The sequence below is a fragment of the Rana temporaria genome, chromosome 6 (genome assembly GCF_905171775.1).
Source record: "Rana temporaria chromosome 6, aRanTem1.1, whole genome shotgun sequence".
In the NCBI taxonomy this organism is placed as follows: domain Eukaryota; kingdom Metazoa; phylum Chordata; class Amphibia; order Anura; family Ranidae; genus Rana; species Rana temporaria.
The window spans coordinates 68,623,160-68,641,871 of NC_053494.1; positions in this window are offsets into that span (position 1 = coordinate 68,623,160).

The following is an 18,712-nucleotide window of genomic DNA, read 5'->3' on the forward strand; positions in this document are numbered from 1 at the left end:
AACACAGGAATTTAGTGGTAATCTATATATATAAAACTCAACGTGTGTGTGTGCATAAATGTATGTATGTATGTATGTATGTATGTATGTTCCAGCATCACGTACAAACGGCTAAAGATATTTATATGAAACTTGGCACACAGGTTACTTATATGTCAGCCACAAACATAGGATAGGTGGTTTAAACCTTACCCACCCCCACTTGCCATGGTCGGGGTTTTTCTTTAAAGTCCCATGCAAAGCAATGGGAAAATTATGTTCCCACATAACTTCTGTGTTCCTGTCTGCTGTCCCATGTCTTTTTTCAACAGTACTATGAATACCTTGGCTGGTGGTGATATATGTTAGCACAACATGGCATCTTGGTTAACAACATCTGACCTTACATGAATTACATATGACCTTACATAACTGTCACCAAAGGAGCTGCGGTGGCTCCACACGATTGCCACTGCACTGACAAGTGATTCACCTCTGCAGCTAGGGGTTCGGATCCCGCTCTCGGCTACCTGTGAATTGAGTTTGGTGGTCTCAGCCCCGCCCCTGGTGGGTGTGCTATGCGAGGTTGGGTTGGGAGGACCCCCTCACACCCGCCATTGCCAACCGGGGCATGGAGAAAGGTGGCAGATTGCCTCTGGGGGAGGCCTCCCAACTCCTGCAGGCCGGCTCCTCTCTCTTTCGAGTTCACGCACAAAATACACTTTTTTAAAAAAAAACATAACTGTCAACAATAACTTACCTGGATGATATTTAGCCCGAAGACGTCTGACCTGATCCATTTGGCGCCTCTTCAGGTCAGACCACTTCTTCACAATTGCCTTGTGGTCATGTTGGCCGCCAAAGTCAGCGATTAGGGCGCTGACCACAGCCCTTTTCTCTGGCTGCCTCCGCAGCTTATCGTATCCTGTTTCCAGGAACTTCTGCAAGATGAAGAACAAAGTATATTGTAATACTTCTGTTGACAGCCTTATGGATATATGACGTAAATGTATGCTATTCAACAATTGGAAGCATTCTCGCCTTATTAATCAATGACAGGGGTAACATGAAAGATTTTATATCCTGCCATTTCGGTCGCCACCTTTTTTGCATAAATATAGCAGCCATTATCATTTGCATAATTATGAATATATTATTAACAACACAGGATACACGTATAGGGGAGATATGCGTTGCTAACTCTTTTCCCTGTCAGGAGCCTAACGCCCCGGGGGGTCAGAGACGGGACCTTTTTCGGAGGACCACTGACGTATGTACCCGTCGCAGTTTTTTGTGATGTCACTCTTTAGGTGTGTGCACATTTTTCACTGCATCCGGGTGGAGTTTTTGGGTTGTGTTTTGCACGCCACAGGCTTTTCAACAGGAAAAAAACAGCTGGAGGCAGAATGGTTGCAAAACACTACGGGTTTGTTACCTAACTCTGGGTTTCAAGACCAGTCCACCTCCAGCTGTTGCAAAACTACTACTCCCATCAGCCACGGTCTGTCAGTGCATGCTAAGAATTTTACTTTTGCTGCATCTAGGGTGCCACAGTTTAGAGACCCGTGCATAAAGGCCTGAAAAATGGGGGCCTGCAGAACTTACAATACTAGAAGTGCCAGCATTCCCAGGCATGCTGGAAGTTGTAGTTCTGCAACATCTAAAGGGCAATATGTATTCGAACGTCCTTGGGCCTTGAGGACACTGAAGTCAGGACGTTCGCATACGTCCTATGTCCAATAAAATGTTAAATTCATTATGCTAAATAACAAGGAAAAGTGCCTAAATACACATTTGCCAACCAGGGTGTCTGCAGCTGTCCAGGCATGCTGGGACTTGTAGTTTTGTAAAAGCAGGAGACACATTTTTTGTGAAATACTAATATCTGATCATATATACTAACTTTTAAACTAGACTAAAATGCAGTTGAAGATGATGAAATAACAGTGGTCAAAATACTTACACAAATCAGCAACTTTTCCTCAGACTTAGTGAAATTGCTTCCAACCATGTTGCTGTAATATTGCGCTGCGATCATAAGTTGGAAACTGGCAAGGCTCCAGGAAATGGTCGCGTGTTGTTCGCGCAATTGCGCATGCGCGATCGAAAAATCGCAATCGCAATATGTATTTTGGTTAAAATATCATACATATTCGATTTCAGAGTGCTGCTACAGCAGTTTTCGAAATATCTGCAATCAATTTCGCATTCGCATGTTGCGATATTTCGATAAAATATCAGGAATATTCTGAGCCAATCAGAGCGCTCCTCCAGCATATCTCGAAATTGCGCAATAAATATCGCATTCGCATGTTGCGATATTTCGATAAAATATCACGAATATTCTGAGCCAATCAGAGAACTCCTCAAGCATATCTCGAAATTCCGCAATAAATATCGCATTCGCATGTTGCGATATTTCGATAAAATATCACGAATATTCTGAGCCAATCAGAGCGCTCCTCCAGCATATCTCGAAATTCCGCAATAAATATTGCATTCGCATGTTGCGATATTTCGATAAAATATCACGAATATTCTGAGCCAATCAGAGCGCTCCTCCAGCATATCTCGAAATTCCGCAATTAATATCGCATTCGCATGTTGCGATATTTCGATAAAATATCACGAATATTCTAAGCCAATCAGAGCGCTCCTACCGCAGTTATTAAAAAAATCGCAATTATTTTCGCATTCGCAATAGCGAAAAATCGCAATCAATTAATTTCGATAAAATATCACGAATATTCGAATTTAGCGAATATATCTCGAATATTCGAATATATATTCGAGATATATCGCGAAATCGAATATGGCATATTCTGCTCAACACTACTGGCCGTGTCCCATGGACACAGCCAATCACAGATCACTGTAAATGGCCAATCACAGCGGCCATTTACAATGCGATCTGTGTGGCCAATGAGAGATGATCTTAAATGTAAACATATGAGATCATCTCTCATTGCCAGCACTCCCTCCTCACACAGAGACCACGTGTGAGGAGGGAGAGTGACCTGTGCTGTTCTGAGTGAGTGTTCCGTTACAGTGACCAACATATACAGTGCCCAAACAGTGTCCAATCAGTGCCAATCAATTGGGATAAGTGTCAGTCAGTGCAATCAACACTTAGTGCCCACCTGTGCCATCTGTGCCCGCCTGTGCCATCTGTGATCAGTGATCAGTGCCCATCTGTGCCGCCTTAGTGCACATCTGTGTGATCAGTGCACATCTGTGCCAACTCATCAGTGCCCACATGTGCCAATGAGTGCCCATCTGTGCTGCCTCATCAGTGCACATCTGTGCAATCAGTGCCACCTTAACAGTGCCCATCTGTGCCACCTCAACAGCGCCCATCTGTGCCACCTCAACAGCGCCCATCTGTGCAATCAGTGCACATATGTGCCGGCTCATCAGTGCACATCTGTACTGCCTCATCAGTAACCATCTGTGCCACCTCATCAGTGTCCATCTGTGCCACCTCATCAGTGCCCATCTGTGCCACCTCATCAGTGCATATCTATGCCATCTGTGCCGCCTCATTAGGGCCCATATGTACAGCCTCATCAGTGCCCATCTGTGCCGCCTCATCAGTGCCGCCTCAGTGCACATTTGTGCTACCTCATCAGTGCACATCTGTGCTATCAAATAGTGCCCATCAGTTTTGCCTCATCAGCGCACATCTGTGATTATCAGTGCCCATCAGTGCAGGCTTAGCACACATCTGTGCTACCTCATCAGTGCAGGCTTATTAGCACACATCTGTGCAGCCTCATCAGTGCCACCTCATCAGTGCAGACATGTGCAGTCTCATCACCATCAGCAACTATGTCCAAAAGAAAAAAAATTCCCCCGAGAAGGCGTACCACAGCCGACTAGAGCAACGGGGAGATCTCTTTTTCGGATTCCCTTTCAAATTCAGATTCTGAGTCGGACGTAAATTATGAACAAGTCCTCAGTAGTGGAACACAGAGGAGGAAGATCTGCCCGCCAAACAAAGGCGTTCTGGTAAAGAGGCAGTGGCATCCACCAGCACCGCAGTGCCATCCACCAGTACCTCGGCAATAAAGGCCAAGGACCCATGGCAGCCTTCCCTATGCCCTTTAGCACCCCTTGTGGCTTCCTCCTAATTCAGGAGAAGCCAACATTCCCCCTTTCACTGCCCAGACAGGAGTCCAGGTGGACACAGAGAATTTTTCCCCAATTATTTTTATTTTTTTTATTACATTTTAACTGAGGACATGCTTTCTACAATTGTGGCCCAGTGCAACCTGTGTGCACAGCAATTTATTTAACCACTTCCTTACTGGGCACATATACCCCTTCCTGACCAGGTGACATTTCAGCTTGTGGCACTGCGTCACTTTAACTGACAATTGCGCAGTTGTGCAACGTGGCTCCCAAACAAAATTGGCGTCCTTTTTTCCCCACAAATAGAGCTTTCTTTTGGTGGTATTTGATCGCCTCTGCGGTTTTTATTTTTTGCACTATAAACAAAAATAGAGCGACAATTTTGAAAAAAAAACAATATTTTTTACTTGTTGCTGTAATAAATAGCCCAATTATCAGTCTATCCGATACGTATTCTTCTACATATTTTTGGTAAAAAAAATAAAATAAAAAAAATCGCAAGAAGCGTCTGGTTTGCGCAAAAGTTATTGCGCTTACAAAATAGGGGACAGAATTATTATTATTATTTTATTTTTTTTACTACTAATGGCGGCGATCAGCATTTTTTTCATGACTGCGACATTATGGCGGACACATCGGACACTTTTGACACATTTTTGGCGCCATTCACATTTATACAGCGATCAGTGCTATAAATATGCACTAATTACTGTATAAATGTGACTGGCATTGAAGGGGTTAACACTAGGGGGTGAGGAAGGGGTTAAATGTGTACCCTGAATTGTGTTCTAACTGTGTGTGGAGGGGGGTGACTGGGGGAGGTGACCGATCTATGTCCCTATGTACAAGGGACACAGATCGGTCTCCTCTCTCCCCTGACAGGACATGGATCTCTGTGTTTACATCACGGCCGCCAGGCACTCGCATCGGCATCTCAGGCCACCAGGCACTCGCATCGGCATCTCAGCGATGCGGCGAGCACATGCGCTGACTGCGCGCGCAGGCCGTAAAAACGCGGCCAGTTAGAGAATTAGAACCACCCTGCGGCCGTGTAAAGTGGTTCGGCCATCGGGTAGTGGTTAAAATAATCCAACATCCTATTATGCCTGTCCCTACAAGTGGAGAGACCTAACAGTGGAGGAGTTTAAGTTTTTTTTTTGGGCTTCACATTTTGTATGGGACTCATCAAAAAAAAAACGTATTGCGATCCTATTGGTCAACCCACCCCATCCACCACATGCTGATCTTCTCCAAGGTAATGCCCAGAGCCAGATACCTCATAATCATGAGGTTCCTACATTTTATGATAATATCCAGTGCCCTCCCCGAAATGACCCAAATTATGACAGGCTTTTCAAAATTCCCCCAGTTGTATACATATGTGTGGATGAGTCCCTTGTTAAATTTAGGGGCAGGCTTAAAATCAAGCAATTTATCCCCAGCAAAAGGGCCCGCTATGGGGTGAAGGTGTACAAATTATGTGACCGAGCCACAGGGTACATGTATGCCTTCAAAGTGTACGAAGGGAAAGACACCCAGCTGTATCCCCCAAATTTTCCAGACTACTTGGGATCAAGAGGGAAAGTTGTCTGGGACCTCACATACCCCCTACTGGAGAAAGGCTACCACTTGTACGCAGGGCCGTCTTTACCACAGGGCAAATGGGGAAGCTGCCCAGGGCCCTGTCACTGTTGGGGGCCCAAAGCAACCCCTTTTGTAAAAAAAAAAAAAAAAAAATTTTTTTTAGGGGTCCAGAAGTCCCAAGGGGCCCGGAGGCCCCCAGGGCCCCAGATGGCAACCCCCCTTTTTTTATTTATTTTTAAATACATTTTTTTTTTTTTTAATATATTTTTATTTTTTATTAAAGGTCCCCAGGGCCCCGGATGGCAACCACCCTTTTTTTATAATTTTTTTTTCATATTATTTTATTTCTTTTTTTTCTTTTTATTTCTTTTTTTATATATATATCTTTTTTTATTAAAGGGCTCAGAGGTCCCCAGGGCCCCATGTGGCAAACACCCTTTTTTATTTTTTTTATAAATGTTAATTTTTTTATTTTTGTTTATATATATATATATATATATATATATATATTTTTATGAAAGGGCCCAGAGGTCCCCAGGGCCCTGGATGGCAACCCCCCCTTTTTTTATAAATGTTTATTTGTTATATATATTTTTTTTATTTTTTATTAAAGGACCCAGAGGTCCCGGATGGCAACCCCCTTTTTGTTGTAATTTATTTTTATAAAAAAAAAAATTATTAAAGGGCCCAGAGGTCCCCAGGGCCCCAGATGGCAACCCCCTTTTTAAAAAAAAAAAATATATATATTTTTTATATATATTTTTTGTTTCTTTTTTTTTTTATTAAAGGGCCCAGAGGTCCCCAGGGCCCCGGATGGCTACACCCCTTTTTTTATATATATTTTTCTTTATTTCTTTCTTTATTTCTTTTTTGTAAAGGGCCCCCTGCTTCTAAATTTGCGGCTGCCCCCCCTGCTTCTCAATTTCAGGCGGCAGCACCCCCCCGGTTCTCTGCTCCAGGGGGCCCATGCCAAATCAGGCTGAAAATCGTCAGCGGCACGCAGCCAGTGACAGTACTGCTTCCCTTCCCAGTGTTTCAAAATGTACAGCACCCCTGGCTTCCCTTTAGACATGCACTTCTCCCTTCCTGCCACTGGGTGCTGCTTGTATATAAAAGTGAATTAGAATGTGATTTTATAACATCCCCAGTTTGCTCTTCCAGAGGCTGACTTCTTTATGTCCTGCTCCTCAAGGTATGTCACTGTTTGCTAATCTATATTGTAAATAGAAGTTTTCTGTAGAGTGTGCCCAAAGTCTTTATAATATTTAATGATTCACTGCAGGTCTGGTCAGTGTTTTAAAAAGTTCCTCTATTTTACACATGGCATGGGGGTCACAGCACCGTCTGTCCATTCTGCTTTAGCACCATGGGACCCCATGCCATGCCATGTGTAAAATAGAGGAACTCTTTAAATCACAGACCAGACCTGCAGTCTAGGCTGAGTAAGGCCTCAGAGCACATGGCATTACTGGCTGTATTTAACTGCTTGATGGGCTTATTTTGGGCCTGGCTGGTTCACATGTATGTGTTTTGGCGGCCCACATTTGCGCAGGCACAGCAGCCCATTCATTTGAATGGGTCGCCATGCCTGCGTTTCCTGCAAAGAAAAGCGCATGCCTCATGTAATAGCTGCGCACACGGAACACCTATGCCCATCAAGCACTGAAATACAGCACTGTCTGTCCATTCTGCTGTCTGCTGTGACTTATCTGCAGTTCCCGCACTGTCAAACTTGCTGCATTTTTAGACGTTTAGGTCACGCTTTTAAAAACACAGTGCGTTTGTGTGTGCAAGAACTGCAGGTAAGTAGCATGGTGCAAAAGCAGAATGGATTTCAAGGCAACTGTATTTTTAAAATGCTGAATGCACCTTTTTTCTGCTGGAAACTAAGGCATGGCAGCCCATTCAAATCAATGGGCTGCTGTACCTGCACAAATGAGGACCGCCAAAACATACATGTGAACCAGCCAGGCCCAAAATAAGCTGGAGGGGGGCCCAAAAAAAATGTTTGCCCAGGGCCCAAACCATATTAAAGATGGCCCTGCTTGTACGTAGACAACTTCTACACATCTCTGTCCCTGTTCCACAACCTTCACCGGAAGAAGACGCCAGCATGTGGCACCGTAAGAAAGAACCAGACGGGTTTTCTTCAAAGTCTTGTCAATACGAAGTTGAGAAGAGGAGAATCGGCAAGTCTGCAAAACAAGGAGATTCTGGCAGGGAAGTGAAGGGACAGAAGGGATGTCTACATATTGCCTTTGATCCACAAAAATACCTTTGTGGAAATCCCCAGAAGGAATGGCCCCATCCAAAAGCCCACATGCATCCAGGAATGCAATTTGTTCATGGGGGGAGTCGACTTCAACGACCAAATGCTTGAACCCTACCTTGCCACAAGATGGACATACCATTGGTATAAAAAAGTAGCAATTCATTTTTTTTCATTTGGCCAAATAAAACTGCTATATTATTTACCGCAACTCCGAACCCTTCCTTGGCTACCAGAAGGACATTTTCACTGCCCTTATATTCCAGAACGGCCCACCAGAAAACATCTGATCAGATATTTTTAGTCGATTCTCTAAACTCCACTTTCCCAATAAAAACCCTCCCAGACTAACAGGCCAATGATGTAAAAAAATGTAAGGTGTGTACCAGTGGAGGAGTCAGAAGAGACACATCTTATTATTGTGCCCAGTGTCCTTCCCAACCAGATCTCTGCCTGATCTGGAACTGACCCTGGACTGTTTTTTTATTATGCTTCTGCCTAACCATTCTGTACATAACACTCTGCCTGATCTGGAACTGACCTTGGACTGTTTGACCATGTTTTTTGCCTGCCTCTTGGATTGATCTTGTACACTGCTACTGGACTAGTGCAATTCAACATAGGGGTCTCACATATGTGAGGGGCTCCATAAAAGTTTTTTTGGATGAATAAAACAATTTTTTCGTTTTCTCATTCCTAGATTAGGTTCTGGAGACTCAGAGGTAGGGATGAGTCGAACACCGCCCAGTTCGGTTTCGCATCCATAACATGCAAAGGGACCGAAAGTTTGAGTGAACTTTCGAACACCGTTAAAGTCTATGGGACTCGAATGTGAGAAATCAAAAGTGCTAATTTTAAAGCCCAATATGCAAGTTATTGTCCTAAAAAGGGTTTGGGGACCCGGGTCCTGCCCCAGGGGACATGTATCAATGCAAAAAAAGTTTTGAAATATTCCTTTAAATATCATGCCTGAGGGGTGTCTATAGTATTCCTGTAAAGTGGCACGTGTTTCCTGTGTTTGGAACTGTCCCTGCACAAAATGACATTTCTAATGGAATTTAAAACTGCTTGCAGCTTTAATGAAATGTCTAGTCCCGGCAATATGGATGAAAATCATTTAGAAGAATGGCATGGGTAAACCCCCCCAGCCCATTACTAGCCCCTTTGGGTCTTGTATGGATATTAAGGGGAACCCCGCACCCCCCCTCAAAAAAGAGGAAAGGCGTGAGGCCCCCCGGCCCTATATACTCTGAACAGCAGTATACAGGCGGTGCAAACAAGACAGGGGGCCGGATTCAGAAAGCACTTACCCCGACGTATCTCGATATACGCCGCGTAAGTGTAAATTTGCGCCGTCGTATCTGTGCGCCGTACTCAGAAAACTAGAAAACTAGATACGCCTGAAAATAGGCTTCTTCCGACCGGCGTACATTTCCTACGCCAGCGTATCGTGGGCGCATATTTATGCTGGACGCATCTGGCGCTCCCATTGATTTCCTATTCAAATATGCAAATGAGGGAGATACGGCGATTCAGAAACATACGTTTGGCTGGTGCGGGTAAGCTGTACGTCCGGCCTAAAGTTACCCCTCATAAATCAGGGGTAACTTTGCACTAGACTTGCACAGGTCAGCTGGAGAGCAGCTGCAGCAGCACCGTTATGGACGAGCTGAGCAACCACACTTGCAGGACAACACATCTGTCTGCCAACATGCCAGGGGCAGCCATGGTCATAGCACTACTGCGTCTACGGGCACGTAGGAGGGCACGGGAGAGGATATACTGCACGTGCATGAACGTCTTTGGCATCGGTGATTCGGAGGTGTATCGCATCTTCAGATTCAGCTCTGATGCCATCCTGGAATTAACCACAGCCCTGCATGATCACCAGCCAGACACATCGCGTACATGCAGTGCAGCCACTTGCATTTCCTTGCAAGTGGATCTTTTCAGCGTACAAGTGGAGCAGTGGCTGGGATGTCACAATCCACCATGAGCAGATGTGTGCACCAGGTGGTCCCCGCAATCCTCACACGCATGTCCCACCACATCATCAAACCCACCCATGAGCACCTGCGGCAGAAGGCAATGCAGGATTTCCACAGAATTTCCAGATTCCCACGCACCGTGGGGGCCATTCATTGCACACATGTGGCACTACAGCCCCCCCGTGCCACAGAGCACATGTACTGCAATCGTAAGCAGTGGCATTTCATCAATGTACAGGTGATAGCCGATGCCCAATGCCTCATATGGCACGTCCGTGCCAAACACCCCGGGGCCAGCCACGACAGCTACATATACCGTCAAAGCAACATCTCCACAGAATTCGAACAGAACGTGTACATGGAAAGCTGGCTGGTTGGTGAGTGACATGGGTGTCAGGCATGACTGTCCGACCCCATGATGCAGACATCACGAGGGGCACATGCACGACTAACATCCTCCTGTCTTTTCCCTTCCAGGTGACTCTGCATATGCACTTGGGCCCCATCTCATGACTCCATTCCGGAATCCCCAAACCAGAGGAGAGAGAAAATACAATGCTGCACACATACGTACCCGTGCAGTGGTGGAACACACATTTGCCATCCTGAAGTCCCGTTTCCGATAAGCCTGGATAAGTCCGGGGGGACCCTGTTGTATTCCCCAAACTTTGTGTGCCAGATCATCGGTGAATGTTGCGTGCTGCACAACTACGCCATGAGAAAGGGCCTGGAGATTGACATACGTGATGACTTGACCCCCAAACCAGACAGTCCCCCCCTACCCGAGGCTACCCTGTCTGCTGAAGGAACAGCAGTCAGGAGTTGCCTCGTGGACCGCATCTTTGCACGTTAAACACACACATTCATCATGGCACATGGACAATGCACGCATGCACACCACTGTGGTCCCTAGCTCACACACACCACATCCACTTCACATTGGATAAGCCCAAGTCCATGCAGGACTTGGGAGCAGCAACGCCGCGCCAAGGCTCCAATGGTGTCGCTGTCCAATCATACCACATGCACACAGTCGTGGGGATAATCTCTCCCCGACGACCCAGGGTGACACCCCTTTGCTGGCAGGAGTGTCACCCCCACATTCACACACCAGTCACACTGTAGCCTGCACTCCTGACCGTGTGCATACTTTTCAAAAATAAATAAACTCATATCCTGAGTATACAAATAAAAATCAAACTCATCACGTGGAGTGTCGCTTCAGCTCCCTCGGCATGGCTGCCCGGTACCAAGAATTGTAACTCATGTAAAAGCTCACCTAGCTTATAGGACCTTTACAAATGACTTTATTTTGATCTACACGGCATACCACATGCTCTTTATTGTATATAATTGTCCTGACCTCTGTAACAAGGCCTGATGTGGTGGCCTGCAGCTCCCCCAGGCAGGTCACAATGGCTGTGCAGTTTCCACTCACATCCTGCAGGCTGTCACTAATGGAGGCTGTCTGAGCAGCCTGCTGGGTGAGGGCCTGCTGGGCAGCCAAGGTACAGGCAGCCTGGGTCTGGGCCGAGGAGGCCAGGCTCTTTCCACTCGGTGCAGGTCACCCACTAAATCACCCATATAGCAGGTCTGCTTGGCCTGGTCCCTCTCCAGATTCTCCTCCAAGCCATCCGGATCACCCCTGGTTTTGCGGGTAGCCTTCCTGGGGGCAGGAGTGGCTTGGGGCCGGCTGGATGAGGAGGCCCTTGAGGGGATATTCCTTGTGGGAGGTGGCCCTTGAGGGGCTATCCCTTAGGGGGGAGGAGGCCCTTGAGGGGATATCCCTGAGGGGGAAGGAGGCCCTTGAGGGGCTATCCCTTAAGGGGGAAGGTGGTTTGGGAGGGTCCTGGGATGAGGGTCTCGTCCACAAGGTAGAAACCTTCTGTAACGTACCTGGTGTGTAGAGTCTGATGCAGGGTAGCCTCTCTTATGACTCTGGTTCACGAGCCACTGAATGTGGGAACAGCGGACTCGGAGCACAGAGGGGTAGGAGTGCCGAGGTGATGATGGGTAGTTGCAGAAGGACGAATACCTCTGGTGAGTAGATGCTGAACACAGAAGCGGAGGATGGGTCAGCGACCCGCACGGGATCTGCGACTACAGCGGCACAAGCAGGAAACAGTTCAGATATAGCAGAGTCAGACAAGCCGGGTCATAACAGGTGAGCGTGCAGGAAGATGGCTGAAGAATAGTCGGTAAAACAAGCAGGTGGATCTGGCAACAGTGAAGTCAAGCAAGCGGATGGTCAAACGGAGCCGGGTCTGGATTGGAGAGGTTCGGGTAGTCAGGCAAGCCGGGTTCAGGTTTCAAACAGGTATTCAAGCAGGATAAACAGGTAACAGGTCTCAGGTATGATCTGGTCAATACTGCAGATCAGGCAGCGAAGACACTGTGCTGCTGAGGTGTTTAAATAGGGCAGCCTGCTGTTAATCACTGAAATCAGTCTGCACCATTAACCATTAAGTGGCAGATCCATGACATTGCCCCCCCCCCAAGGGGCAGCCTCCGGATGCCCAGTCGGGCTTCTTTGTCAGGATGAGCAAGGAAAAAAGCACGTAACAACCTCTTGGCATGTATATTACCTTCTGGCTTCCAAGAATTATCCTCTGGGCCGTACCCCTTCCATTTGACTAGGAACTGATTCTGGCCTTGTCGCTTCCGACAGTCCAATATGGCTTCTACCACGTATTCTTCCCATCCGTCCACATGAATGGGTTCTGGAGGTTTAAACCCTCTGTTGGGAAAAGGATCGGCAACTGCAGGCTTGAGCAAAGAGACGTGAAACACAGGATGTATCTTTAGGGTGTCAGGCAAAAACAGTTCGTAAGAGGCTACATTAATTTTTCTTTTGACTGGAAAAGGACCCAAAAACTTAGGTGCTAGCTTTTTAGACGGACAAGGTAATCTGAGGTTATTTGAAGATAGCCATACCTGATCGTCCGGTTTTAGATCCAAGTCACCCCTTCTCTTCTTATCGAAAAATGTTTTGCTGTCCGCCTGAGCCTTGGTAATTGCGTCGTGCAAAAGTTGATTGTTGCGTCTGAGAAAGTCCATAGTACTTTGTACGGCTGGAACTGGTGACTCTGAAAAGAAATCTGGCAAAAATGTTAAATTGAACCCATAATTAGCAAAGAAAGGAGATTGCCCAGTAGCTGAATGATTGGCATTGTTGTATGCAAATTCTGCCAAAGGTAGCAGGGAGACCCAATCGTCTTGGGAGAAGGTTGTGAAACATCTAATATATTGCTCTAATGTTTGATTCGTCCTTTCCGTTTGTCCATTGGACTGAGGATGATAGGCAGAGGACAAGGACAGTTGAATTTGTAGTGTTTCGCAGAGAGCTCTCCAGAATCGGGAAGTAAACTGAACCCCTCTGTCAGAGACAATATTAGAAGGTACTCCATGCAATCTGATAATCTCCTTGATAAATACGCGGGCCGTCTCCACTGCAGAAGGCGTGTTTTTCAGGGGCAAGAAATGGGCCATTTTGGTGAAACGATCCACAACAACAAAGATCGCCGTACATCCCTCGGAACGAGGAAGTTCAACAATGAAATCCATTGCGATCATTTCCCAAGCTTGTTTTCGGGGTGTTTTATTTCGGTTGCATATAGGACAAGAATTGATGTATGACCTACAGAAGTCCTCCAGATTGGGCCACCAGAATGTGCGTCGTATTAATTCAAGAGTTTTATTAACTCCAAAGTGGCCTGCTAATGGATGATCATGACAAAGTTTCAAGACCTCGACTCTGATATCTTCTGGTACAAAAACCTGACTTCCTCTCCAAAATAGTCCGTCTCTAGAGGTTAGTGAGATATTAGAGGGTTTAGAGGAATCGGAAGAGGCCCTTCTGATCATAGAGAGTAGGTCGGTATGTAACAGTAGGAAGTTGTTGTCCGGTAAAATGGTATCAGGAGTGGATGCATCCTTCGGATTGTCGTGCATTCGGGATAATGCATCCGGTTTCACGTTTTTAGATCCTGGCCGGTAAGTAATGTGAAAACAAAAACGAGAAAAGAAAAGAGCCCAACGAGCTTGTCGAGGTTTAAGGCGTCTGGCAGTTTTTAAGTATTCCAAATTTTTGTGATCCGTATAGATCAGAACAGGGTGAGCGGCGCCTTCTAGCAAATATCTCCATTCCTCTAAGGCGGTCTTAATGGCTAGTAATTCCCGATCTCCCACGTCGTAGTTCTTTTCTGTGGGGGAAAGCTTTCGAGAAAAGAATCCTATTGGATGTATTAGATCTTTATCTCCTAAACGTTGGGAGAGGACGGCCCCAACGGCAACTTCAGAGGCGTCTACTTCGAGGAGGAAGGGTAACGCTGGATTGGGGTGTCTGAGAATTGGAGCTGAAGTAAAAAGTCTTTTTAGAGTGTCGAAGGCCTTCTGGGCTTCAGGGTTCCAACGGAAGCGAAGGTTCTGTTTTGTGAGTTGTGTGATGGGGGCGACAATAGCAGAAAAACCTTTAATAAATTTTCTATAAAAATTTGCGAATCCTATGAAGCGTTGTACCCCTTTCTTATCTAGAGGTGTTGGCCAGTCTAAGATTGCAGATACTTTCTTTTGATCCATCTCAATTCCTGTTGGAGAAATTACCAAGCCTAAAAATTGAATGGTTTGCTGCTCGAACTCGCATTTTTCAGCTTTCGCATACAAACTGTGCTGGCAAAGACGATCCAAAACTTTACAGACATGTCCTCAGTGTTCTTCTAAGGAACGAGAGAAAATTAATATGTCATCTAAATAAACAATAACGAAAATGTCCAAGAAATCTCTGAACACGTCATTAACAAAATGTTGGAACGTAGCAGGCGCATTGCATAACCCGAAGGGCATGACCAAGTACTCGTAGTGGCCATAACGGGTACGAAATGCTGTCTTCCACTCATGTCCGTCTTTGATACGTATTAGGTTATACGCTCCCCTCAGGTCTAATTTCGTGAAAATGACGGCAAACCTTAGCTTTTGGAAGAGTTCCGGTATTAGGGGTAAGGGGTAACGGTTTTTCACTGTAACATTGTTGAGTTCCCGGTAGTCAATGCAGGGACGGAGAGATTGATCTTTCTTTGTAAAAAAAAATATTCCGGCACCTGCTGGTGAAGTGGACGGGCGGATAAATCCCTTTTCCAGATTTTCATCCAGGTAGATCTTTAACCACTTAAGCCCCGGACCATATTGCTGCCTAAAGACCCAAGGTGTTTTTACAGTTTGGGACTGCGTCGCTTAAACAGACAATTGTGCGGTCGTGCGACGTGGCTCCCAAACAAAATTGGCGTCCTTTTTTTCCCACAAATAGAGCTTTCTTTTGGTGGTATTTGATCACCTTGGCGGTTTTTATTTTTTGCGCTATAAACAAAAATAGAGCAACAATTTTGAAAAAAATGCAATATTTTTTACTTTTTGCTATAATAAATATCCCCCAAAAACATATATAAATTTTTTTTTTCCTCAGTTTAGGGCGATACGTATTCTTGTACCTATTTTTGGTAAAAAAAATCGCAATAAGCGTTTATCGATTGGTTTGCGCAAAATTTATAGCGTTTACAAAATAGGGGATAGTTTTATTGCATTTTTATAAAAAAAAAAATTTTTTACTACTAATGGCGGCGATCAGCGATTTTTTTCGTGACTGCGACATTATGGCGGACACTTCGGACAATGTTGACACATTTTTGGGATTTTTGTCATTTTCACAGCAAAAAATGCATTTAAATTGCATTCTTTATTGTGAAAATGACAGTTGCAGTTTGGGAGTTAACCACAGGTGGCGCTGTAGGATTTGGTGTACACTGTGTGTGTGTTTACAACTGTAGGGGGGTGTGGCTGTAGGAATGACGTCATCGATCGAGTCTCCCTATATAAGGGATCACTTGATCGATGCAGCGCCATAGTGAAGCACGGGGAAGCCGTGTTTACACACGGCTCTCACCGTTCTTCAGCTCCGGGGAGCGATCGCGACGCAGCGGCTATAAACAAATAGCCGCGCCGTCGTCCCGGATCGCTCCCCGAGGGGACCCGACCGCCGCAAGTCGCGGGGGGGGGTCCCGATCGGACCCCCGACCCACGTCTAGGCAGGGACGCACAGGTACGCCAATGTGCCTGTACGTGCCATTCTGCCGACGTATATGTACATGCGGCGGTCGGGAAGGGGTTAATGCGTCCTGTTCTTTTTCGGAGAGTGGAAAAATTTGTCCGAAGGGAATCTCAGCCCCGGGAAGGAGGTCGATCGGACAATCATATGGCCGATGAGGTGGAAGGGAGTCAGCTCCCTTCTTGCTGAAGACATCCAGGAATTGGTGGTAGGGTTTAGGGACAGATTGTAGCAGACTTGGATCGGTATTCAAACAAAGTAGGGCAGAAGATGGATCAGGGCGTCCAGGTAGACAGTGTACTTGACAGTAGGGGGATGAAAACAAGATTTCTTTGGATATCCAATCGATCTGAGGATTATGTGCTTTAGGCCAAGGTATTCCCAGGATCACCGGGAACAAAGGAGATGAGATAACATCCAAAATCAAAAGTTCCTTATGATTGGAGGCAGTGATGGCAGGTAAAGGAAAGGTTTCCTGGGTGACTTGCCCGGATTTGATATGTGAGCCATCAGCCAAAAAAACTGAAAGTGTAAAGTTCTTTAAGCGGACAGGGATGTTGTGCATATCGGCAAATGAGGAGTCAATAAAGCAGCTGCACGCACCTGAATCAACGATGGCTTTGACCCACACCGTCTTTCCTGGAAGCTGTAACAAAAGGGAGATATCGAGAAGGTTGGTATTGGTAGAGATAGCAGAAATGTTACCAGGAACTGATGATCGGGACTTACATAGTTTAACAGGGCAATTGTGAACGTAGTGGCCGGCCTCACCGCAATACAGGCATAAGTTCAGCTGGCGGCGGCGAATGCGTTCTTCTGGCGGTAAGGTAGGTCGCATCACGCCTAACTGCATGGGTTCAGGAGTGTCCAAGGAAGAGCCAGTAGAGTTAGAAGAAGTTGGTGGCTGATAACGAGAAGGAGGCAAAGGAGCTCGGGTAGTGACCCAGACTGGGCGACTTGGCTGAGAAGATCGTTCTGCTTGGCGCTCCCTTAAACGTCGGTCGATCTGCACAGCTTTATCGATCAGGTTATCCAGGGTGTCAGGTACCCCAATACGGGCCAATTCGTCTTTTAAAGCTTCAGACAAACCTAAACGAAATTGATGGCGCAAGGCTGCGCTATTCCACTGAGTGTCCGCACTCCAGCGGCGGAAATCTGTAACATAGTCCTCTACGGCCCTTCGCCCCTGTTGGAGAGCGAGTAGAGCCGCTTCAGCTGTGGCAGTTCTCTGAGGGTCGTCATAAAGTTGCGCCATGGCCTGGAAAAAGAACGGCAAAGTCTCGGTTTGGACACTGTTCTCCTCCAGTAATCGATGTGCCCAATTCAAAGGTTCCCCTTGAAGCAAAGAAACAACAAATCCTACTTTGGTAGCTTCCAAAGAAAATGTGCGAGGTTGCAAGGCGAAATACAACTGACAGGAGTTGCGAAAGTCCCGGAATTTGGTTCGATCTCCAGAAAATCGTTCGGGCATGGGAACCCTGGGTTCGGGCGGTAACATCACTACTGACGGACCAGAAGCGGATGAAGATGCAGATGGTCTAGCAGCAGATGCTGAAGTTGCGTCCCCAGATGCTGTTAAGTTCTGAACTTGTCCCTCCAACCTTAGATAGCCATCTTGCAGATTTTTCACGGCTTGGGTAAGGGAAGCTAGATGTTTACACACCTCTTCCATGGCCGGAACTACACCTGCAGACTCTGTCATGGCTGCCTGATACTGTAACGTACCTGGTGTGTAGAGTCTGATGCAGGGTAGCCTCTCTTACGACTCTGGTTCACAAGCCACTGAATGTGGGAACAGCGGACTCGGAGCACAGAGGGGTAGGAGTGCCGAGGTGATGATGGGTAGTTGCAGAAGGACGAATACCTCTGGTGAGTAGATGCTGAACACAGAAGCGGAGGATGGGTCAGCGACCCGCACGGGATCTGCGACTACAGCGGCACAAGCAGGAAACAGTTCAGATATAGCAGAGTCAGACAAGCCGGGTCATAACAGGTGAGCGTGCAGGAAGATGGCTGAAGAATAGTCGGTAAAACAAGCAGGTGGATCTGGCAACAGTGAAGTCAAGCAAGCGGATGGTCAAACGGAGCCGGGTCTAGATTGGAGAGGTTCGGGTAGTCAGGCAAGCCGGGTTCAGGTTTCAAACAGGTATTCAAGCAGGATAAACAGGTAACAGGTCTCAGGTATGATCTGGTCAATACTGCAGATCAGGCAGCGAAGACACTGTGCTGCTGAGGTGTTTAAATAGGGCAGCCTGCTGTTAATCACTGAAATCAGTCTGCACCATTAACCCTTAAGTGGCAGATCCATGACACCTTCCTCCATAGAAACTTCCTCTAGAGGGGAGGTGGGGGCACTCTCCTGAAGGGATGGCGTGGGTCGCCCAGCAGCCGACGTCGGCCTAGCTCCCTCCAGCACATCTGTGGATGACACAAAACATTCCCATGTTGGTGGACCCAGAAACTTGTCACATGTTCCCTTCCACCCCCTCACATGATACACACCGGATAAGAGATAAAACACACTTACCTGTCCTCAAGGCCTGATCAACTGAATCATAGCCCTCCAGGCCCTCAACCTGCTCCCTCTCCAGGCATCGGGCAATGACCAACTCATCAGGAGTGAGGGTGATGTTAGTGGCTGGTCCACCTCCTGTGCCCCTGGCA